Source organism: Pongo abelii, chromosome 12 (assembly GCF_028885655.2).
Source record: "Pongo abelii isolate AG06213 chromosome 12, NHGRI_mPonAbe1-v2.0_pri, whole genome shotgun sequence".
Lineage (NCBI taxonomy): Eukaryota > Metazoa > Chordata > Mammalia > Primates > Hominidae > Pongo > Pongo abelii.
In genome coordinates this window covers 23,705,388-23,725,717 of record NC_071997.2, presented here as the reverse complement: position 1 = coordinate 23,725,717, position 20,330 = coordinate 23,705,388, and the positions used below count along the sequence as shown (strand labels likewise).

General features: G+C 40.0%; 1 protein-coding gene across 1 annotated transcript in view; it reads right to left on the bottom strand.

Moving 5' to 3' along the window:
• The window catches only part of LOC100439468 (tripartite motif-containing protein 43), a 175,034-nt gene that overhangs the window by 135,897 nt on the left and 18,807 nt on the right, over nt 1-20,330 (bottom strand). The gene's annotated exons all lie outside the window — the stretch shown is intronic.

Sequence of the window (20,330 nt, the reverse complement as noted above, 5' to 3'; positions counted from 1 at the left end):
GCATACACCCTTCATAAGGGCATTCTGTGTTAAGCTAGGCAGTCACGTGCTTACCTTGCAGTAAGCTGCTTTCGCATAAGCTTTAAGAAGTTAAAGACAAGAATGCTAATTAGTACCTCACAAAAGCATCCTAAAAGGGAAACCAGGTGCCCTTCTTCTTTCTTCCTTTCTGCTGCCTGGAATGTCAGCCTGATGGCTGACGCTCAGGCAGCTACCCTGAACCATGAGGTGATTTGCTAAGAATGATACTTCAGGCAGACAAGTGTCTGGTTCTCTGACACTGGGGTTGTCAATACATACCAGACCTGGACTGCCAACTGCTTGACTTCTTTCACGTAAGAGAGAAACAAACTCTTAGCATATTTAAGCTGTTATTATTGTGAGTACTTGGGATTAAATGTGGTATATAACCCCAACTAATAAAGTAAAAAATTTACCAAAATGCACCTACAAATACTGAATAAATATAACAAATGACACGATATAACCATCTAAGTTTTTGGTTTAATGCCATGAAATTTAAATCAAATTTAAATATATGCCAGTAAAACAACAAAACACCAGGAAGAAAAAACAAAGTTGTCCTTTAAAAATGGACATCTAAGTGTTCTATTCACAAAAATAGACTGTCAAGAAAGCTGCTACTCTAAGTGTTAGGATCAGAAAGATACATGTGCTCCCTGCTTTTATTGGTATCTGTGGGTTTTAATTTTTGTCTTTTTGATTTTTTTTTAATTTTTGCCTTTGGAAAAATAAGTGAGACTGCTAGTCAAACCATTTCAAGTGTCACTTTTATTTTTAGAATCACTATCCCTTATTTTCCTCTGCCTTCTTTAATGTTCCATCAATCAATCCAGCCTTCTAAATTGAGGAGATGAGGCCCAATCAATCTGCCTTTACATAGAGTTAAGAAACAGACATTAAAAAACAGAACGAGGAAACCTTATCTTCCAGAGGTTACTGCACAGATGAAATGAGAATATATGTGAATCCACTTTGTAAACACTAACGTACAATATAAATGACATTAGTATTGATCTTATGTTAAAATAAGAAAAGAAAACAGACCATTTTCCCTACTGGAAGCAGAATGTTCTTTACAATTTTCTATCAGTTTAATGCTCCAATTTTTTTACCTACAAAATTGAAGATTAAAAAAAAAATCAGTGCAAATTAAGAACTAATTTTAATTACTTCATCTCCACCTATTTAATTCATATCTATGATGCTACCAATTCTAGATATTTTATTAGAGCCTTTGGTATACATAAATCATCATTTATTAGAGCATAACAAATTTTTAGTATCACTCACATTATGTGTGATACACAAATTTGAAGACACGAGGATGCCTGGCATGCCCTACTGATTTTTCAAGCTATTGTTTTTCAAACTATTCTTTCTTCCTAGCCTAAACTAGACATGCATTTGTTGACATGAGACTCTTTAACAAAAGGGCAACCCACCATTATTGCTTTAGAGACTGAAACCTTAACTTCCTCTTTGTCCATGTAGACCTATTCCTTACTGCTTCCTAAAATGAGGAATGAATCACTGATGCTGTCTCAGAATATTACAATGCAAAAGTCTTTCTAGTGTAGTAAGGAGGAAAGAGTTATGCACTTGGCAGGAAGACCTAGGACTTTCAGTTCCACTTTGGCCATGGATTCTCTGTAAGGCATTTGGTAAGATATTGCAACATCTCTAAGGTTAAGCCAAAACACATGTAAAACAGAAAAAATGCTTTTAGTAAAGTGCATTCAGATGCTAGTTTCTTGGCCCCATTTCATCTCTTCTCAAGCTCCTGTGTACAGTACCTTGAAGAAGAGAGGTACATGGTGTCCAACTAATCGAGCGGAGTTTCCTAATAATTCACATGAAAACAAATGTTACCTCACTCAGTCAATTTTTACGTGTCTCTGTGATGTTTGTCTATCATTTTTCAGTTGAGAGACAAACCTTTTTTTGAAAACTTCCATTACTGCAGAAGTTCCTAGTTTGCCCAATCATAATGCCATCTAATGATGGCTGTCAATTAAGCTAATTGGGCAGACAAAAAAATAGGCTAGTCACCCAAGATTACTGTTTGATATGTTGTCATTATATGGAATAAAACACTTTAGGCTCATTAGGTTTTCCCCTCTCTTGATCCTAGGGATTTATCCATCCCCAGAAACATTAGTTAGCTTTTTGCAAAGACATCTTTTTCATCTTTTGCCATTTTATTAAACTTGCATGTTTGACCCTACTGCTTCATTCTCAATAACACTCATAAAAAACAAAAAGAAAACACCTCGTTCATGATGATCTGTACATTTAATATATTGCCTAGCTAATTCTTCTAGATCATTAAAAGAAAAGATACACATTATCCTGTGGTTCTCTTCAACTTGATATGTTTTCAATTGCCACTAACTCTTGGACAGTTTATTACACATCTGACATTTCTTTATCCAATTCAGTTAGTTTGGTGAGTAAGATTTCAAAAAATCGCTTACTCAAAAATCATGACATTTAACATCTATAGCCTTTTTAAAATTAAGTAATTCCATAGAGCTATCAAGGAAAGCAAGCAAGTTTTTGTATGATGATTACTACTTTAAATTCTTTAGTCCTGCACCCATTAACTTATAGATGTTTACACATTCTTGTTAACGTTTATTTCATCAATTAGGAATTGAAATTAAAGTAACAATGTTAATTTTAAAAAAATCTGCTAAACTTCATCTGCTAATTCTTTACTATTTCTAGTACTAAGGCTCACCACTTTTTCTAATTTTTCTTTTTTTTTCTTTTTTTTATTTTGGCAAAACTCTGGAAGCCTACAGATAGTACCATCTCTGTGCGCAGAAAGTGAAAACTGTGGTGCGTGGGTGTGATTTCAGAGGTTACTTAGCATACCTACTTCCTATCATTCAAATCACTCTGTCTGCACTGCTTATAGTCTTGAAGGCTTCTGCCTTTTGTAAAATCCCATAACATTAATTTACATACTTTTGCTAAAGGCTTAGAAAACTGAAAAGTATGTAAAATGAGAGGAAGGTGTATCTGCATTTGCTCATATAAGCATAAACTATCTTTAGAAGAACACACACAACAGACATACACACTAACAACATTGCCTCCTGAGAAGGAAACTGAATGGCTCAGATATGGTGTCATCAATTACATATTTTGAATTTTAAACCATGTGAATGCACCACTTATTCAAAAAATGCAGGTTATTCCAGACCTGAGAATCAGAATCCTCCACAAGATTTTTATCAGTAATTAAAAAAAATTACCTTCCCAAATCCTGTAACATTCAAATATCCATGAGAAAAAAAAAGGCAAGTCATATCAAGTAACAACTGCTACTTTAATGCAGATTAGTTTTCAGTCCCAACTGATGGATATGGAAATCTCTGAAAATAAAGATACGGGTGAATAAGGTAAAAAGAACCAAGAATATAAAAGAAGTAACCACCCTATGGAAACCTAATTATGTTCTTTGAAATAATTACTTGATTAAAGGGACTCACGGTCAAGAATTTGAATAAGCACCAAGAGGCAATCTAGTAGGATAAGTAGGAATAGACCTCAGACCATTTTCATCATACTTTCAGTTTCTTAACTGAAAAACATGTCCGTGACTTCCATAAGGGAACCTGCACAGCTCTCATAATGTAAAGGGAGGGGAAGGGGCAGAGAAATGGAATAGGTCTAAAGATGTATGACTGAGCACATCAGTGTCTGTGTTTTTATACAGATCAATTGACAAATCCACCTTATTCATCACTGAGCCATAAGAACACTATGGGGGGGGAAAAAGATACTTTGACAGCCTTTGGCACGGAAAAATGCATAATGATTAAAGAAGATTTTGTTTCTAGCCATATTTGAAAAATATTTGCTAGATGATTCTAAGCATTAAGGCACTCACGGCCGGGCGCAGTGGCTCAGGCCTGTAATCCCAACACTTTGGGAGGCCGGGGCGAGTTGGATCACCTGAGGTCGGGAGTTTGAGACCAGCCCTCCAGCCTGGGCAGAGAAACCCTGTCTCTACTAAAAATAAAAATTAGTCAGGCATAGTGGCACATGCCCGTAATCCCAGCTACTCAGGAGGCTGAGGCAGGAGAATCGCTTGAACCCAGGAGGCAGAGGTTGCGGTGAGCCGAGATGGCGCCATTGCACTCCAGCCTGGGCAACAAGAGCAAAACTCCATCTCCAAAACAAAGAAGGCACTCATATAGGAGTGATATGGGACAAACTCATTTTTCTAGTCCAGTCAACTGGGACCACAGCCCCAAAATTGATATCCTAATGCTCAGCATGGGTAGACATGGTAAATTAAGCAGAATGATAATATAAGCCACCGAGGCTAATGTTTATTTTTTTAATTGCGTTTTTTTGTTTGTTTGAGACAGAGTCTCCCTGTCACCCAGGCTGGAGGGCAGTGACACAATCTTGACTCACTGCAACCTCCGCCTCCTGAGTTCAAGCAATCTCCTGTCTCAGCCTCCTGTGTGGCTGGGATTACAGGCGTCTGCCAGCACACCTGGCTAATTTTTATATTTTTAGTAGAGATGGTGTTTCAATATCTTGGCCAGTCTGGTCTCAAACTCCTTGGCCTCCCAAAGTGCTGGGATTACAGGTGTGAGCCACTGTGCACAGCCTAAGCCATGAGTTTTATAATCTTGTACTATGATGATGATGATTGTTCCCCTCCGAAAAATGCAATGAATGTTGCTCCCATAGTTAAATACCACCATTAAAAAGCAGGCACAGTGCTACCTCAAGGACAAAGGAGAGTCATCATCATTGGGCAGAGGAATTCATGTGTCACACCCTAGATTCCTTTGAAACTTTGCAAAAGAAGGGCAAGTTATATATTATAATCACTGTGGTGTTGGTGGTGATATTCTGTGTTTTAGACACCAAGATATCTACAGTCTAAGGAGCAACTTGCTTTAACTATGTCTCCTGCATGCTAATGCTCCTCCATGCTCTGAGTTTTGTGCAAATACTATGTAAAACCATGACTAGTTAGAAGTATAAGGATTTTATCACTGGCCAATAAAAGCCATCATCTTACAAATCATTGCAGATAAGTGTCCTGAGATAATTTCCATCAGCACTCCCACACAGCTCAGGGCTGGCTCCGTGAGTGGTATCACCTGTATACTCACACAGGGGCCACAGTAGGTGTCTTGCTCTGCGGTGACCAGTTCAAAATTCTGAATCACTTTGCGGTGACCCGCATTTTCATTCTGCATTACTAAGATGAAGCAGGGAGCCCTCGGGCCTAACCCGCACCCCCTGCAGGCATGGAAGTAAAGAAAAAGCTTGAGTTGATATGAGGGAAATTCCAGGCACCTCACTAGCAATTTGTAAATGAGCAATTTGATAAGAAGGTAACAGTTGCTTATAACAGTAGCCAACAAAGTTAGAGTCATGAGATGTTTTGTTCTCAACAGAAATGTAAGATAACATCTTAGCATATGTTCCTGTTTTTCAGAAACTTGGACCCCTACTAAACAGACCTGCTGGCACGCAGAGCTCAGGTGAGAGAAAACTGAGGGCGGGCCTCTGACAGCTCTTCTTGTTCTTTGCTGTAAAGTCCGTGTGAGGTGACACAAGCCACAGCCAACATTCCTTTCTGGTGACCCCAAATATTTAAACAAAGCTTCTCTTCCTTAACCAACTGCAAATCTGAAAATTTTTAAATCTACCTATCATGTTTAATCACCTGGTGCCTCAAGAAAGCCCACCTCTACAGGTCAAAACCATGTACAACCTCCATGTATGAATTTATTACCGTACCTGTGACCTCTGCCTCCCTGCCTTTAAAAATCCCTACCTGTAAGCCATCAGGGAGTTGGGGTTTTAAACATGGGCTGCCCGATTCTCCTTGCGTGGAGCCATGCAATAAACGTCTCACTTTCTCTTGCTGCAATCCCGTTAGTGTTTGGCTTTGCTACAGACTGGTTCTGTAACACTGAACCTGCAAATTGTGCAGCCACTCCTGGCTCTATTCCTCAAGCTATGGTCTGAGGGCTGGCAGCATCAGTATCAACTGGAGAACATGCTAGAAATGCATGATCTCAAGTTCCACCCAAGACCTACTGAATCAAGATCTGCGGGACATTAACATAACCTCAAAGTCTGAGGGGTATTGCTCTATTGGGAATAATTCTACATTAAAATACAAAGTAGCACAGACTCCATGGCTCCATGCCTATAATCTCAGTACTTTGGGAGGCCGAGACAGAAGGTTCATTTGGTCCAGCCTGGACAGCATAGTGATACCCTGTCTCTCTCTCTCTCTCTCTACTATGTACACACAGAGAGAGACAGACATAGAAGATATGTGGAAGATACATGACAAATGGTCCAAAACTCAACCAACCTGTGAGATTACATAGTAATGAGTGGAAGTGAAATATTTTGCTCTATAAAAATCAATGTAAGAACTTGGTTAAACAGAGCCAAACAGAGTGTACCCTTAAATTATCAAGACCTCCCCACAATCACTTAAAAAAGTGTAGTACTATTATAGGTTGAACTGTATCCCCGAAAATGTCATGTTGAAGTCCTAACACCCAGTACCTCAGAATATGACTGTATTTGGAAATAGTCTTTAGAAAAGAAATTAAGTTAAAATGAGGTCATTAGAGTGGGCCCTAATCCAATATGACTGGCATCCTTAGAAGAAGAAAGAATCTGGACACAGACGCACACAGCAGGAGAACTCCATGTGAACATAAAAAACGACCATCTGCCGACACCTTGATCTTGGACTTCCAGCCTCCAGAGCTGTGAAAAAATAAATTTCTGTGTTTAAGCCACCTAGTCTGTGGCACTTTGTTATGGCATCCCAGCTAACTAATATAGGTACATGTCAAAGAAAAAAAAAAAAAAAGCATGTCGAAATACAGTTTCTTCCTTTTTTGGACAACATCTATGAACTCACTGTATCTTGTTAATCCTGAATTCACAGTTTTACGGGGGGGGGGGGGGGGGCGGGGTTAATCAAGTGTTGCATTTTTAGAATTCTCCAAAGGCCTTACATCAGAATACTCAAGTGATTCCATGTACAGAAGTCATATGTATCAGTAACAGTATTTATTCATAATTTCTACTGCTATGCACACTAGAACCCACATGCTAACAGGAAGCTGAGAATGACATGGACATCATCTGTAGTGATACAAAACCTCCATTTTTGTTATTTATATAAAGATGGTGAACATTACCAATCCAGGATCATTTCACACACTTATTGCCATGAAATGCCAATTGCCAGTCTCACTCTGGGTCTTCCTAACATGGATATAATTATACCTTCTATGAAAAACCATCTCAGCAGGAAGTCCTTCTCAAGGCTCTTCTCTTTCGCTGCAGATGGGCAGTGGAGGGCTGTTCACCAACCACTCTTCAAATCTAATTTAAAATTAGTGCTAAAGGTGGAGCAGGACTCACAACGTCCCCCTGATGCCCTGCCGGCCAGCCCACGCCAATGTCCACTCAAAGGATCCTTAAAATTACAACAAATCAAATGTGACTTGTATCTAATTGCTTTTCAGAATACATGAGGAATTGTTGCCTGAATGCCTTCTCCTTTTGTTTTCCCCTACTTCCCAACTTTTCCCTTGGAGGGAAAGGACAGAGAAAAGACATAAGCATTCACTGAAAACTGTAATACTGTATAATCCATAGTTGATTGCATTTTCATTGATTCATAGTAAAATTGTTACTTATTATTTTAAAACAGGGAGTGGGCAGAGTGGTTGGAGATGCAGCTAAAGAACAGCAAGGGAAACGCCAGCTTTTGATTTTTGTGTTAGCCAAAGGAGAGGTCACGGTTCAAAGGCGCCTTGCCACTCTCTTCTCGCTGTCAGCTAAGGATCCCTGTCCAACAATGATCACGCTTAGGGCATCCTTCCTGGTGTAGAAAGAATCCTTTCTGAAACGGTTCCTAAAAGAAGAACTGGAGATGGGCATGCCCAGAGTCTAGATTTGTCCCGTAGACTTCTCCTACGGGAATCCTGATTCTTTAAAATGCACAAGAGAAACCTCATAAACGCTGTGTCCACAAGCAGCTGCATGAGACAGGCACTGCAGAGAAAGCACCCAGATGCTGGAAAAAATCTCTTTCTGTCCTTACTATGGCCGTTTATTAACTCCCCCACCTTTCCTTCCTCAGCCACTACCGACCCCACTGACACCTTGAAATGCCTCCTTCTGGCACAGATACAGGTCTGCAATGGCAGGACTACCAGGAAACAGGGCAGGAAGTAACAGGGGAAAATACACCTGCACACCATTCTGTCCCAACCCAGAGGGCCCCAGCCCCAGTCACGAAGACCAGCTTGTTCCCAGACACCCCACCACCCCCTCCCCACCCCGCTCCACATCATTCATCCACCTCCGGTAATGGAATACCAATTTGTGAGCCTGGACCTTCTTGCCAACAATAAATAAATCTTACTTTATGTGTGCCCAAACAAAGGGTCTCCATTACCCAGCTCTCAGTAAGTGTTTATAATTAGTAAATATGGTCTTTCTGTTTTCCTATTACATTGAAGTGGGGCTGGGTAAGGAAAACAGATACAGGAAATGAGGCCAAGGTGTCTTTAGCCATTCATTCTTTCATTCAACCAACATTTGAGTTTCTACCACATGTCGAACATTCTGAACACTGGCTACAGCAGTAAGCCAGACAAAGACCTTACTCACATGAGCTCACATTACACTAATAAGGTAATATCATATAGTAAAGTAAGAATTAAAATAGGAGGATGTGATGGAGCATGACTTGTCGATCAGGGGAGACTTTTCTTAGCATCAAGACTGAAGACAAACCCAAGACAAAGAGGAGGCCACCTAAAATCAGGGGATGAGAATTCTCAGTGGGGAGACAGAATGCAAGGCCTTAATCCAGAAATGAAGTTGCTGGTCTCAAGGAGCGAAAAGAAACTCCATATGACCATAGTGTTGGTGGGTACGGTACAACTGGTGCAAGCTAAGCCGGGGGAGTTTTGGTCAAGGTTAGGAGTTTCTGTACTCGTTGTTACTACACTTAAAATCTAAACATGCCTGCTTCCAGGATGAGCCAACACAATCATGATTATCACACTCTGTCCTCTATGCAGCCGCACGCCTGAGGTACAAGGGATGGTAACAGCAGAAAGCCACAAGGGAGATTAGCAACGACTTGAAACACAGACAAGGATTTAGAACACACTCCAGTAGGCGCCACCATTCCAAAGTTCTTCACTCCTAGATTCCCAAATTTCTTTCCTCAACCTTCAGTCCTGACACAGACCAAAACTTTAGGTGCTCCTAACTAACCACCAACTTTAATTATTTATCCTTAATTCAAGCCTCCACAATATAGGCACAACTTTCTTTTCTGGACTCATGATGCACACCTGCCAGTGAAGTATGTCACACTATTTGTTCATAACACTTGGAACTTGCCTGTAACACGTACTGATGTAATAAATTCTATTAGAACAGGTGAAACCTCCCTACTTTAAATCACCTGGGACACTAATTTTTTTCCTCTGTGAATGGTAACTGATACAAAGATACAGGTGAGGACGTGGACTGAATAACTCACATGTCCCTTCTCCTAGAATGCAATATTAGAATGCACTCTATCCTGTTAGCATTCTATTGGAAGGCTCCACATAGCACCCCATACAGAACACTGCCATCAAAAAGAGGACTGAGCTGGGCGTGGTGACTCACACCTGTAATCCCAGCACTTTGGGAGGCCAAGGCAGACAGATCACCAGAGGTCAGGAGTTCAAGATCAGCCTGGCCAACATGGTGAAACCCTGTCTCTACTAAAAATACAAAAATTAGCCGAGCATGGTGGCACACACCTGTAGTCCCAGCTACTCAGGAGGCTAAGGCAGGAGAATTGCTTGAACCTGGGAGTTGGAGGTTGCAGTGAGTGGAGATCACACCACTGCACTCCAGCCTGGGCAACGGAGCAATACTCTGTCTCAAAAAGTAAATAATGATAATAATAATAATAATAATAACAATAACACATATTTCACAGAGAAGGAACTAAGCCTCAAGAGATGAAATGACTGCTCCAAGGTGACACAAAAGAGGCACAGTCCATTCAGCTAGCCCTCCCCAGGATCTTGGAACCATGTTTTTCCCTTCTTCCCTTCCCATATTCATTCAATACATTACTGCATGCCTACCTGGGCCAGACACTTCTCAGACGCTACAGATGCAGAAGGGAATGACATGAAAGACAAATGGATGCTGCACCCATTGTTAAGCTGTAACATTGTAAAGGAAGAGGGTAGTGAGAAAGACACAAGTACATCATCAATGTGGTTTAAGGCAGAAATGTTACAGAGCAGAGCTAGATATTGCAAAGTGATAAAGGAGCTGTAAGGAGAAAAACGAAGGATGAGAAAACTAGTATTTGCACAACAGAGGCACATAGTGTAAGTAATCAAATCAGATAAATTCTGCACCTGCTTGAAAATAAAACATTAGAACTAAATAGATACATCTGCGATTCCATGTCTACATATATATGCATATACATTTAAAGGATTTTTTAAATTCAACAAATATTTCTCAGTTGAGCACGAATTTATACCAGGTGTATAAAGCAATGTATAAGTTCAATGACAGACACAAATAAACCATACCTATATTCACCAGTCACAGAGATAATACATATTTTTATGATATAGAACGTGCATCATTTCTAATCACCTATTTAGATTAACTAGGATGAGCTCACACACACACAGAGAAACACAAATGCACCTCCCAGCATTCAAACCTATAAATCAGTGAATATCTCAGGGCTATTAGAAAACATTAATTCAATTCCTCAAGCTAAATTACATTTCACAATTTCCATCAATGGACTTGAATAGAACCTTGAGATGATTAATGTTTTATCAGAGATTACCCAGACAGGGGAACAGAGAGCCTGCCATTTCAAATTTAGAATGTTAGTTCAGTACCACCCGCACAGGGAAGACATGAGCTACCATTCGTATGAGCATTATTATTTAAATTTAGTAAAAACTTGAAAAAGTTCAACTTATTTAGGAATTAATTTCTGTCATTTAAGACTCGATATTGTTCTCTTGCTGGAAACCAAGAGACCAGAGATTTCTGAGAAGCCTTAGAAATCCCACTGTTAAAAAAGATGGATAACTCTTCTATGCTCTGGGCTCCAGAGAGGAATACTGGGGCATAGTTTTGCAAGACTCTGTGACTCAGCTGTTTGAAGCTAACCCATTTTTCATGGATTTACATTTATTACAGCCTACAACTATGACTTATGCCTCTCCCAAGCACTCAGACTATAGCTTCCTTTTGCACCTCAGAGAAAGCAAAGGTTTATTACTGTAATAGTCAATCATATGCCCTGAGGACAATACAGAGCACAGGGCACATGTTCTGTTAGTAAGACTTTCTGTTCAATCTAAGCATGCTCTTGGAAGGACCTAGTACGTGTGTAATCAATTTGTAAAAACAATGTCTTTGAAACGACCCACAGTTTCCACTTAATTTAATGACTATTACTTTTAAACTCATATTTCCGACTACCAGAAAGTCTTGAGGAAAGTGTGTACAGGCACTGCCGTTATGAAGTGAACTAAATGGGCTTGTCCAATATTTTTATTAACTGTGTGACGCACTTATACCAGTATACGTATCCATGAAGCCTGTATAGAAAGCTTTTCAACTCAGCTCTCACCTGGCTATGCAAGAGACAAGAAAAACCTCAATGGAGTAAGTGATGCCAGGAATTACAACAACAGGATTATACTACCTGAAAAGTCCTGAAGGTAGAGGAGGACGACAAAAAGAAAATGGGCTTCAAAATAAGTCACCCAGCCTGTGCAACATGGTGAGACCTCAACTCTACAAAATATACAAGAATTAGCCAGGTGTGATAGCTCATGGCTGTAGTCTCAGCTATTTGAGAGGGTGAGGTGAGAGGATCACTTGTGCCCAGAGAGGTCAAGGCTATAGCAAACATCATACCACTGCACTCCAGGCTGGGCAAAAGTGTGAGACCTTGTCTTGAAAAAATAAAATAAAATAAAATAAAAATAAATAAAGTAAGTCAGATCAGGGCTTTTAACCCAGTTTTGGCATCTCCAATGTGGTACATCTTGGCCATGTGATTCTCTTTAGTTTCTCCATGTAGCATCTTGGAGTTGTTCTCCTTCTAAATACAGTAATGTCTAAAACACACAGGACAGAGCCCAGCTACAGTAGACATGTAGCAAAGGACTGTTATAATGATTATTCTTAATTTACTTGCCAAACAACCAAACTTGAGATTGGAGTTCCACAGTTCAAACACATGAATACTTTTTAAGGCTTAAAAGTCAAAACATTCTCTAAGAATATCAGGATGTCAAGTTCAGACTACAGTTTGTGACATTCTGTCTCCCTTCTTCCGTTCTAGGTTTGAAGAAGTCAAATTTGCCTCTCACTGAATGTTCAAGTCTTTCTTGTGAGATGGGGTAAGGAGCAAAGATTAATAAACTGAAACTACAATAGAAATTTCCATTGCAAAATATTAATGGCCTAAGTATTTACTGAGTATTCATTCAGAGTATTTGTTAAAAGTCATTTGAAAACGTAAAAATAAAAAAAAAATTTCCATAAAACTAGAACTTAAGTCTAGCATAAAATGTGACTACATTCCATAAAGCACCTTACAAGGCACAATGCCACCAATTTGGTTAAATTTCAAGTTGATTTCACTACCTTTTCTTATCCTAATGAGTACCCAGTGACACTCTACATGCCAATTACAGTGATTCTTTTCAGTCCTTCCCATCTAAAGTATTTCAAGGAAGAAGGGTGTCTGGTACTATAACCTTCTAGGAAAAAGAATAAAGTTTCTGTATGCTGTAGTGGAATGAAATAAGCTTTTACATTGAAACAGACACAAAAAATTTTATTTTCACTTAGTTATTTCAAATATAAGGAATTCATTATTTAGGTTAAAAAAAAACTACTCTGTCACAGTTTATACATTAGAATTTCCTTGGTTTTCTTTTTTCCTATTCTGCCTCAAATACTGAATAAATGAGGCCAGGTGCAGTGACTCACACCTGTAATCCCAGCACTTTGGGAGGCCAAGGTGGGAGGATTGCTTAAGCCTAGGAGTTCGAGACCAGCCTCCCCAACATTGTGAGACCCTGTCTCTATAAAAATAAATAAATAAATGGTGAAGATAAAAGCTTAATATTACCCTTGTATTGCATACCAACTTTTTCCTTGAAAAACAATGGAAGTGGGGAAGTGGATACTATATTACTCTTTAAGAATCAGACTTTGTTCAAATTATTGCCTTTGTGCCCAAGCTGTAATTCAACTTAAATGTGACAGTCACTACAGATCAGATGAGATTCAGCATGCCTGCAGAAATAACCTTGTGAGCATTCAAGTTTGTAAGCAATATCCATCAAATCCAAATTTTTACTTTTTTTTTTTTAAGGAAATGTACTCACTTAATTGACCATACCTGCATATGGAATTTCCTTCTATCACAAACACACAAATGTTTAAAGCCCTTGTATTAGTCTGATCTCACACTGCTATGAAGAAATACCTGAGACTGGGTAACTTACAAAGAAAAGAGGTTTAATCGACTCACAATTCCACATGGCTAGAGAGGACTCAGCAAATTTCCAATCATGGCAGAAGGCACCTCTTCACAAGATAGCATCAGAGAGAATTAGTGCAGAGCAAAGTGGGGAAAGCCCCTTATAAAACCATCAGATCTCTCGAGAACTCACGCACTATCACAAGAACAGCATAGGGGAACTTCCCTCATGATCTAATCACCCTCCACGAGTTCTCTTCCCCAACACACAGGGATGACAATTCGGATTACAACTCAAGATGAGATATGGGTGGGGACACAGAGCCAGACCATATCAGCCCTGTAGAAAATGCCAATACACACTACAGGTGCTAACCCAATTCCAGGCACTGGGAGGATGAGACAGGGAAGGGCAGGGCTAGTGATTCCTTAGTGGAGCAATCTCAGAGATTGGCAGAGGTTTGCACTCACAATTTGTAATATATTACCTAAATCTTAAATAACTCTCAAGAGAGACTGCTAAGGAGAGTGGGGATTTAACTAGTTTTAGGCACATCAATAAGAAATTGCTCCCAGCTGTAGGCTTAAATATAGGGAGTGGAAATTTTACACCCCCGTGCCAAAGACATTCCAAGAATTTGCCTCACCAAAGAAACACTGAAAACTACAGAAGGTTCTAGGCTCCTATCAGAATGGTCAAGGAAAAGATTCTGGATGTTACGTTGGAGCAGGGAAAACATTAGTACTGAAAGGCATTATCAAGAATATATTAGAGTTAAGAATAGTTGGGAAGGGTTTGGTGTTGTCAGTCGCCTTGGATTTGTGGTGATGGCAGGACTGGCATGGCAGCTGCTGCTAAGAGCACCTGACCTCCGAGAAGCATAACTGCACCTCCTCTTGTAGTATAATTTTAGTGCTTTTTTTTTGTTTTTGTTTATATTTATATAAAACATAATATTGATATACTGCTTGTGTGTTTTTATAATATATTTTTGGCTTTCAATCATCACCAATAAGTTGTACTGGCATCAATATCTTACTTTTTTAACTTTTTAAATTTTTATTTATTTATTATTATTATTATTTTTGAGACAGGGTCTCACTGTGTCACCCAGGCTGGAGTAGGAGTATCACAATAACAGCTCACTGCAGCCTCCAACTCCTGGGCTCAAGTGATCCTCCCATCTCAGCCTCCCAAGTAGCTGGGACCGCAGGTGTAAGCCACCACATCCAGCCAATATCTTGTTTAGAAAAACAATTTTCACTTTGCCATATTCAAAACATTGTTTCTAAGAAAAACAATTCTTAGAATTATTCTAATTTTCTGTGCATAGGGAAGATGAAGCTGGGGTAGGTAAGCTGGGGTACACATGTGGAGATTGGAAGAGGGGAAGATGAAGTCTCTGGATATGGGGACCATACCTTGACCCTGGCTGATTGTCCAGTGAGCTGCACTGGGGGCATCACTGTCTCCAGAAGCAGGAGGTGAACTGCACTTTCAGTCAGCAATTAAGCCTTAAATATCTGCTCTTGAAAGAAAAGTGGATTCTGATTTTTGCCACTGGGTATCAATTACTATTTGTTAAGATTCTGAAGTAGTGGCTTTCTCATAGGCCCTATACCCACCTCTATAAGAAACTATCAAGAACTCTGAAACCCTTTGTCTTTGAAAATTCAGACATTCATCTACTTTTAAAATGAGCTCATAAGTAACAACTGTTACCCATAAGTGTCTATCTGTAAGAGCTGAAAAGTATTCCTGAGCTGAGAACTGCAGAACATAGTTAATTATGCACATTCGTACCATCTACTTAGGACACTGAAGAAGAGAAGGAATTCTAATATGTTCTGAGGAACAAGGGATCTCTGAAGTTGCCCGCAGAATAAAAGTGCACCTAATAAATAACACCTACTGAAAGGAAGAACACAAAGACACAATTACAAAAAAAAAAGATATTAAAAATATAGGGAAGGTGGAATTTTAAATATAAATAAAATACTAAAACACAGAACTGGCAGCAGATGTCAGTTTGAAATTAAACTTTCAGCTTTATGACAAGGAATAGTCCATCCTTGATTTATATATCTTAGTATTCAAAGGCAAAAATAAATAAAATATTCAATTACTGTTACACTGTAACTTTTCAGAGCACTCTCTTGACAATATGAGAACGAAAAAAATATTTTTTTAAATCGAGGTAAGAGTCTGTAAACAAGGCTTATTTTCCAAAACGTTTATTAAGCTGAACTATTATTACACATGCTTCATTTTAAACCAGGACTTCATTAATAAATGGGGTTACACCCCATTACCAAATACATTTGAAAACTGGGGAAAACAAGGACAGGGTTTCAAGAGCCATCAGTAAGTCCTGGGGGGTACCAGCAGTAAAGAGTTATAAAGAGCCTCTAACACAGGAGACAATGCTACTGCCATAGATCTGCAGTTACAAATCTGAACACTCAGATTTGGCATATCTTGGCAAAGCGTTCTCAAGACTGAAAGCCCAAGCCCCTCAGCACCATGAAGAATGGACTTCCAGAGTCCAGCCCCTACCCACCCTGCCCTTGACGGTCCAGAACTGCACACACAGAACCCTGCCCCAGCCTCTGCCAGTGTGGATACCTCTCCCAACACCAGGAATATCCCTGCGCCTTCCCCTGCAGCTAAACTGACCCAATCAACACAAGGGTCATGCCTGAAAGCGTTCCCCACTCTCTACAACCACCACCCGTCTCTCCTCACACTCCCCCAAACAAAACAAAACCCACAAGCAACCGCATCCCCACTTCTGTCATCAGCACATTCCGAAGATGACTCCATCATAACTCTTAGCATAAGAATGGCTTGGAATTTTCATCGCTGTCACCTGATCCCTTCATAAACGCTAAAACTCATCTTACTCAGCACCAGACACATGAGGGTTAAACAAATGATAGCTAACCTTCACTTCAGCCAGACCCGATTCCACGGGTCTCTCCACTGTCCAAAATGATTAAATCACTCGGCTTTAAATACAGACATAAATCAATAAAATGTATATGAACAGTTCAATTCCACTCATTGGAAGATTATGACAGAACAGGCATTTATAATTAGAATGCAGACTGCCGGCATGGAACTGAGAAACCTAACCCCTACTAAATCTTACTTAAGAGACAACTCAGACTAGGAATGTTGTTATCTTCAAGTATTTGAATGAACCAAGTCTACATAAAATTCAACTTTAAAATTTTACTTTATGACCTCATTCAAATTAATGTCAGGAAAAAAACAGCCAACAACTGAAGAGATTCTCTCATTTTACTTTCATAATTCGAATGATCTTATGTGGGCTTACTTGGTTACTCTGCAGGTTCAGAAGTCCAGATCACAGATAGTAAGATCCACATTCAACCTGAGGTCTACAAGACAGCAATGCCCTTTCTTTTCACTACAACATGTTCATGAAATCATATTAAAGCCATGTTTTAAATTTACTATGGCATAACTAAATTTTCCTTTTAATAAAAGGCCTTCTTGGAACTTCTTTAATCTGATAAATGGTATCTACGAAGAAGCCTACATTTGTCAAACTGGAACCTTTCCTCTAGGCTCATGAACAAGACAAAGAGAGACACGCTACTGTCACCATATTTGACACTGTGATGAGATCCTAGCCAGCGAAACAAGAAGTAAAAAAGAAATAAAAAGGCCAGGCTCAGTGGCTCACAGCTATTTATAATCCCAGCACTTTAGGAGGCCAAGGCAGCCAGATCACCTGAGGTCAGGAGTTTGAGACCAGCCTGACCAACATGGAGAAACCCCATCTCTACTAAAAATGCAAAATTAGCCCGGCATGGTGGTGCATGCCTGTAATCCCAGCTACTTGAGAGGCTGAGGCAGGAGAATCACTTGAAACTGGGAGGCGGAGGTTGCAGTGAGCCAAGATTGCGCCATTGCTTGGGCAACAAGAGTGAAACTCCGTCTCAAAAAAAAAAAAAATTTACTCTGGGGAAACGTGAAGGGTGGATCACTTCACATAAGACTGCAATATTCATGAACCAGGAGATAATCCGTAACAAATGGTGCCTGAAAAACTGTTTATTCCCAAAGCCTGATACCATCAATTAGAGGCAAAGTATCTCATTTTAAGAAAAATGGAATGAATTTAAGTAATACCACATTTACAGTGGACTTGCATCTTACTCAAAGGATAAGCTCTAAACAGCAAAGGTAAGCAAACTCAACATATGGTTGAATTATACTTGAAAACTCCATTCAATCTCCCGTAAGTAAAAAGAGATGCTCCCACAATCGGTGGGGGGTCGGGGGTGGGGGGACTCATGAACAGATACCACACAGGGGACAAGGGTTTCCACTTGCAATGTCACCCTCAGTCCTGGCCACATACTCAGTACAGGGATGGTCACATAACCACCTATACCCTTTCCACTGTATGTTTCTGCCTCTGCTGAGGATGTAGACTTTTTAATCTATTACAGACATCCCTGCAATGTCATACCCCTAAAACTTCTCCCCCAAAAAATTTCACTTCAGAAAAATAACTGACTCTTCTTCAAATATGACATTTCTTTGATAAACAGTATATTATTACCAGGCACACAAAAGTTAATTTCTATCATTTTCCAAAATCTTATCTAAGAAAGGCAGATTCACAGAAGTTCTATCAGTAAACAGATCACTACAAGAACTGCCTTCTGAACGCTGTTCATTAGTAGAATGATGAAATTACTGCATTCCCACCTCGGTGTATGAACTTGGGGGTACTACAGCTTATGGATTTCACAGTATATTCCCATAAAGAAATGAGTGGAACCACCACTTTGAACCTCTTAGAAGATGCCACATAAACCTATGATGTTATTATCATTATCTCTTTCTACCACATAGCCTGGGAAAGCTGTTAGATCTTTGGGCTCATGAAATATGAACACAAACGACTTCTTAAGTTTGTCAGCTTCAAAAGTTCAGGACATACATTTTATTGCCCTTGCCCAGATCAAGAAAAAGATGACTTTGAAACATGACACATAACAATAAAAAAAGTTTGATGTTATATGTGATACACACGCATATGCACACACACATATCTATGGCAGAATAAAGATGACCACAAGGCCTTGGACACTCCTCACACTGACAAGTGGAGTCTGCGTGCCCTGCCCTGAACCTAGGCAGGCTTACTGACTAATTTGGCAAATAGAATACAGGGACAATAAAGCTGTGCTGTCTTCCAGGCCTAAAACTTGAGAGAGTGACAGCTGCTTCTTCCTGACTCTTGGGATACTGTCCAGGAGCCCTGAGCCACAGTACAAGAAGTCCAACCATCCGGAGGCCTCTATGCTGGAGACATCACATGCAGGTGCTCCAGTCAACAAGTCCCAGCTGAGGGTTGCTTGCACTGAAGGACACTGGCTGTGGGATTGATTGTGGCTTTGGCAAGATTAAAATCATGGCAGGTCCGGAGGGTGATGCCCAATTCCAGTTCCCTGGTAGTAAAACGTATTTCAGAGCGGGCATGGTAGTTCATGCCTATAATCCCAGCACTTTTGAGAGGCCAAGGGAAGAGGCTCACTTAAGCCCAGGAATTTGTGACCAGCCTGGGCAACATAGTATGACCCTGTCTCTACATAAATTCAAAAATTAGCCAGGCATGGTGGCACGCATCTGTAGTCCCTGCTACTCGGGAGGCTGAGAGGTGGGAGAATCACTTGAGCCCAGCATTTTGAGGCTGTAGTGAGCTGACTGCACCACTGTACTCCAGCCTGGGCAACAGAGCAAGACCCTGTCTCAAAAAAAACCGGGCATGGTGGCTCACGCCAGTAATCCCAGCACTTTGGGAGGCCGAGGTGGGCAGATCACCTGAGGTAAGGAGTTCAAGACCAGCCTGACCAACATGGAGAAACTCCCATCTCTACTAAAAATACAAAATCAGCCAGGCGTGGTGGCACATGCCTGTAATCCCAGCTACTCGGGAGGCTGAGGCAGGAGAATCACTAGAACCCAGGAGGTGGAGGTTGTAGTGAGCTGAGATCGTGCCATTGCATTCCAGCCTGGGCAACAAGAGCGAAACTCCGTCTCAAAAATAAAATAAAATAAATACATAAAAAATAAAAAAGTCAACTCTTATACGCACACAGGTGGGATGAACTGACATATAGAGACATTGCTTTCATGATCTTTTATTTCAAGTTAAGATCTTTAAAAACTCCAGCTGTGAAAGCAGTATACATGGGTTCTAAACTGTGCCTCATCTGTTAAATTCCCATGCTAATCGAAGTTCCATGGAAAAGCTAATGTCAACTCATCATGTGATCATTCAATTTGTACAATAAACTATGAACCTGAAAAAAAAAACAAAAAACAAAAAAAAGTCCCAGCTGAGCCCAACATTCTAGTTAGTTACCCCCACCAAACACCAGATATATGAATGGAGCCATCTAGGACTTTCCAGGCCAGGTCATCATCTGCCAGGTAAATACATGCAAGTAACCCCAAGTGGCACGGAAGAATAACCCAGCTGAGCCCTGCCCAAATTCCTGGCCCACAAAATCATGAGATATAATTAAATCGTTGTTTATTTAAGCCATTAAGTTTTGGGTTGGTTATGCAGCAACACCTAAATATAAACTAGGGTTCAAAAAACATTTTTACTATCAACTTCGGGTTAAGTGCTATTTGAAACTGCTGAATACTATTTTTAAAATTCTTACATGGACATTA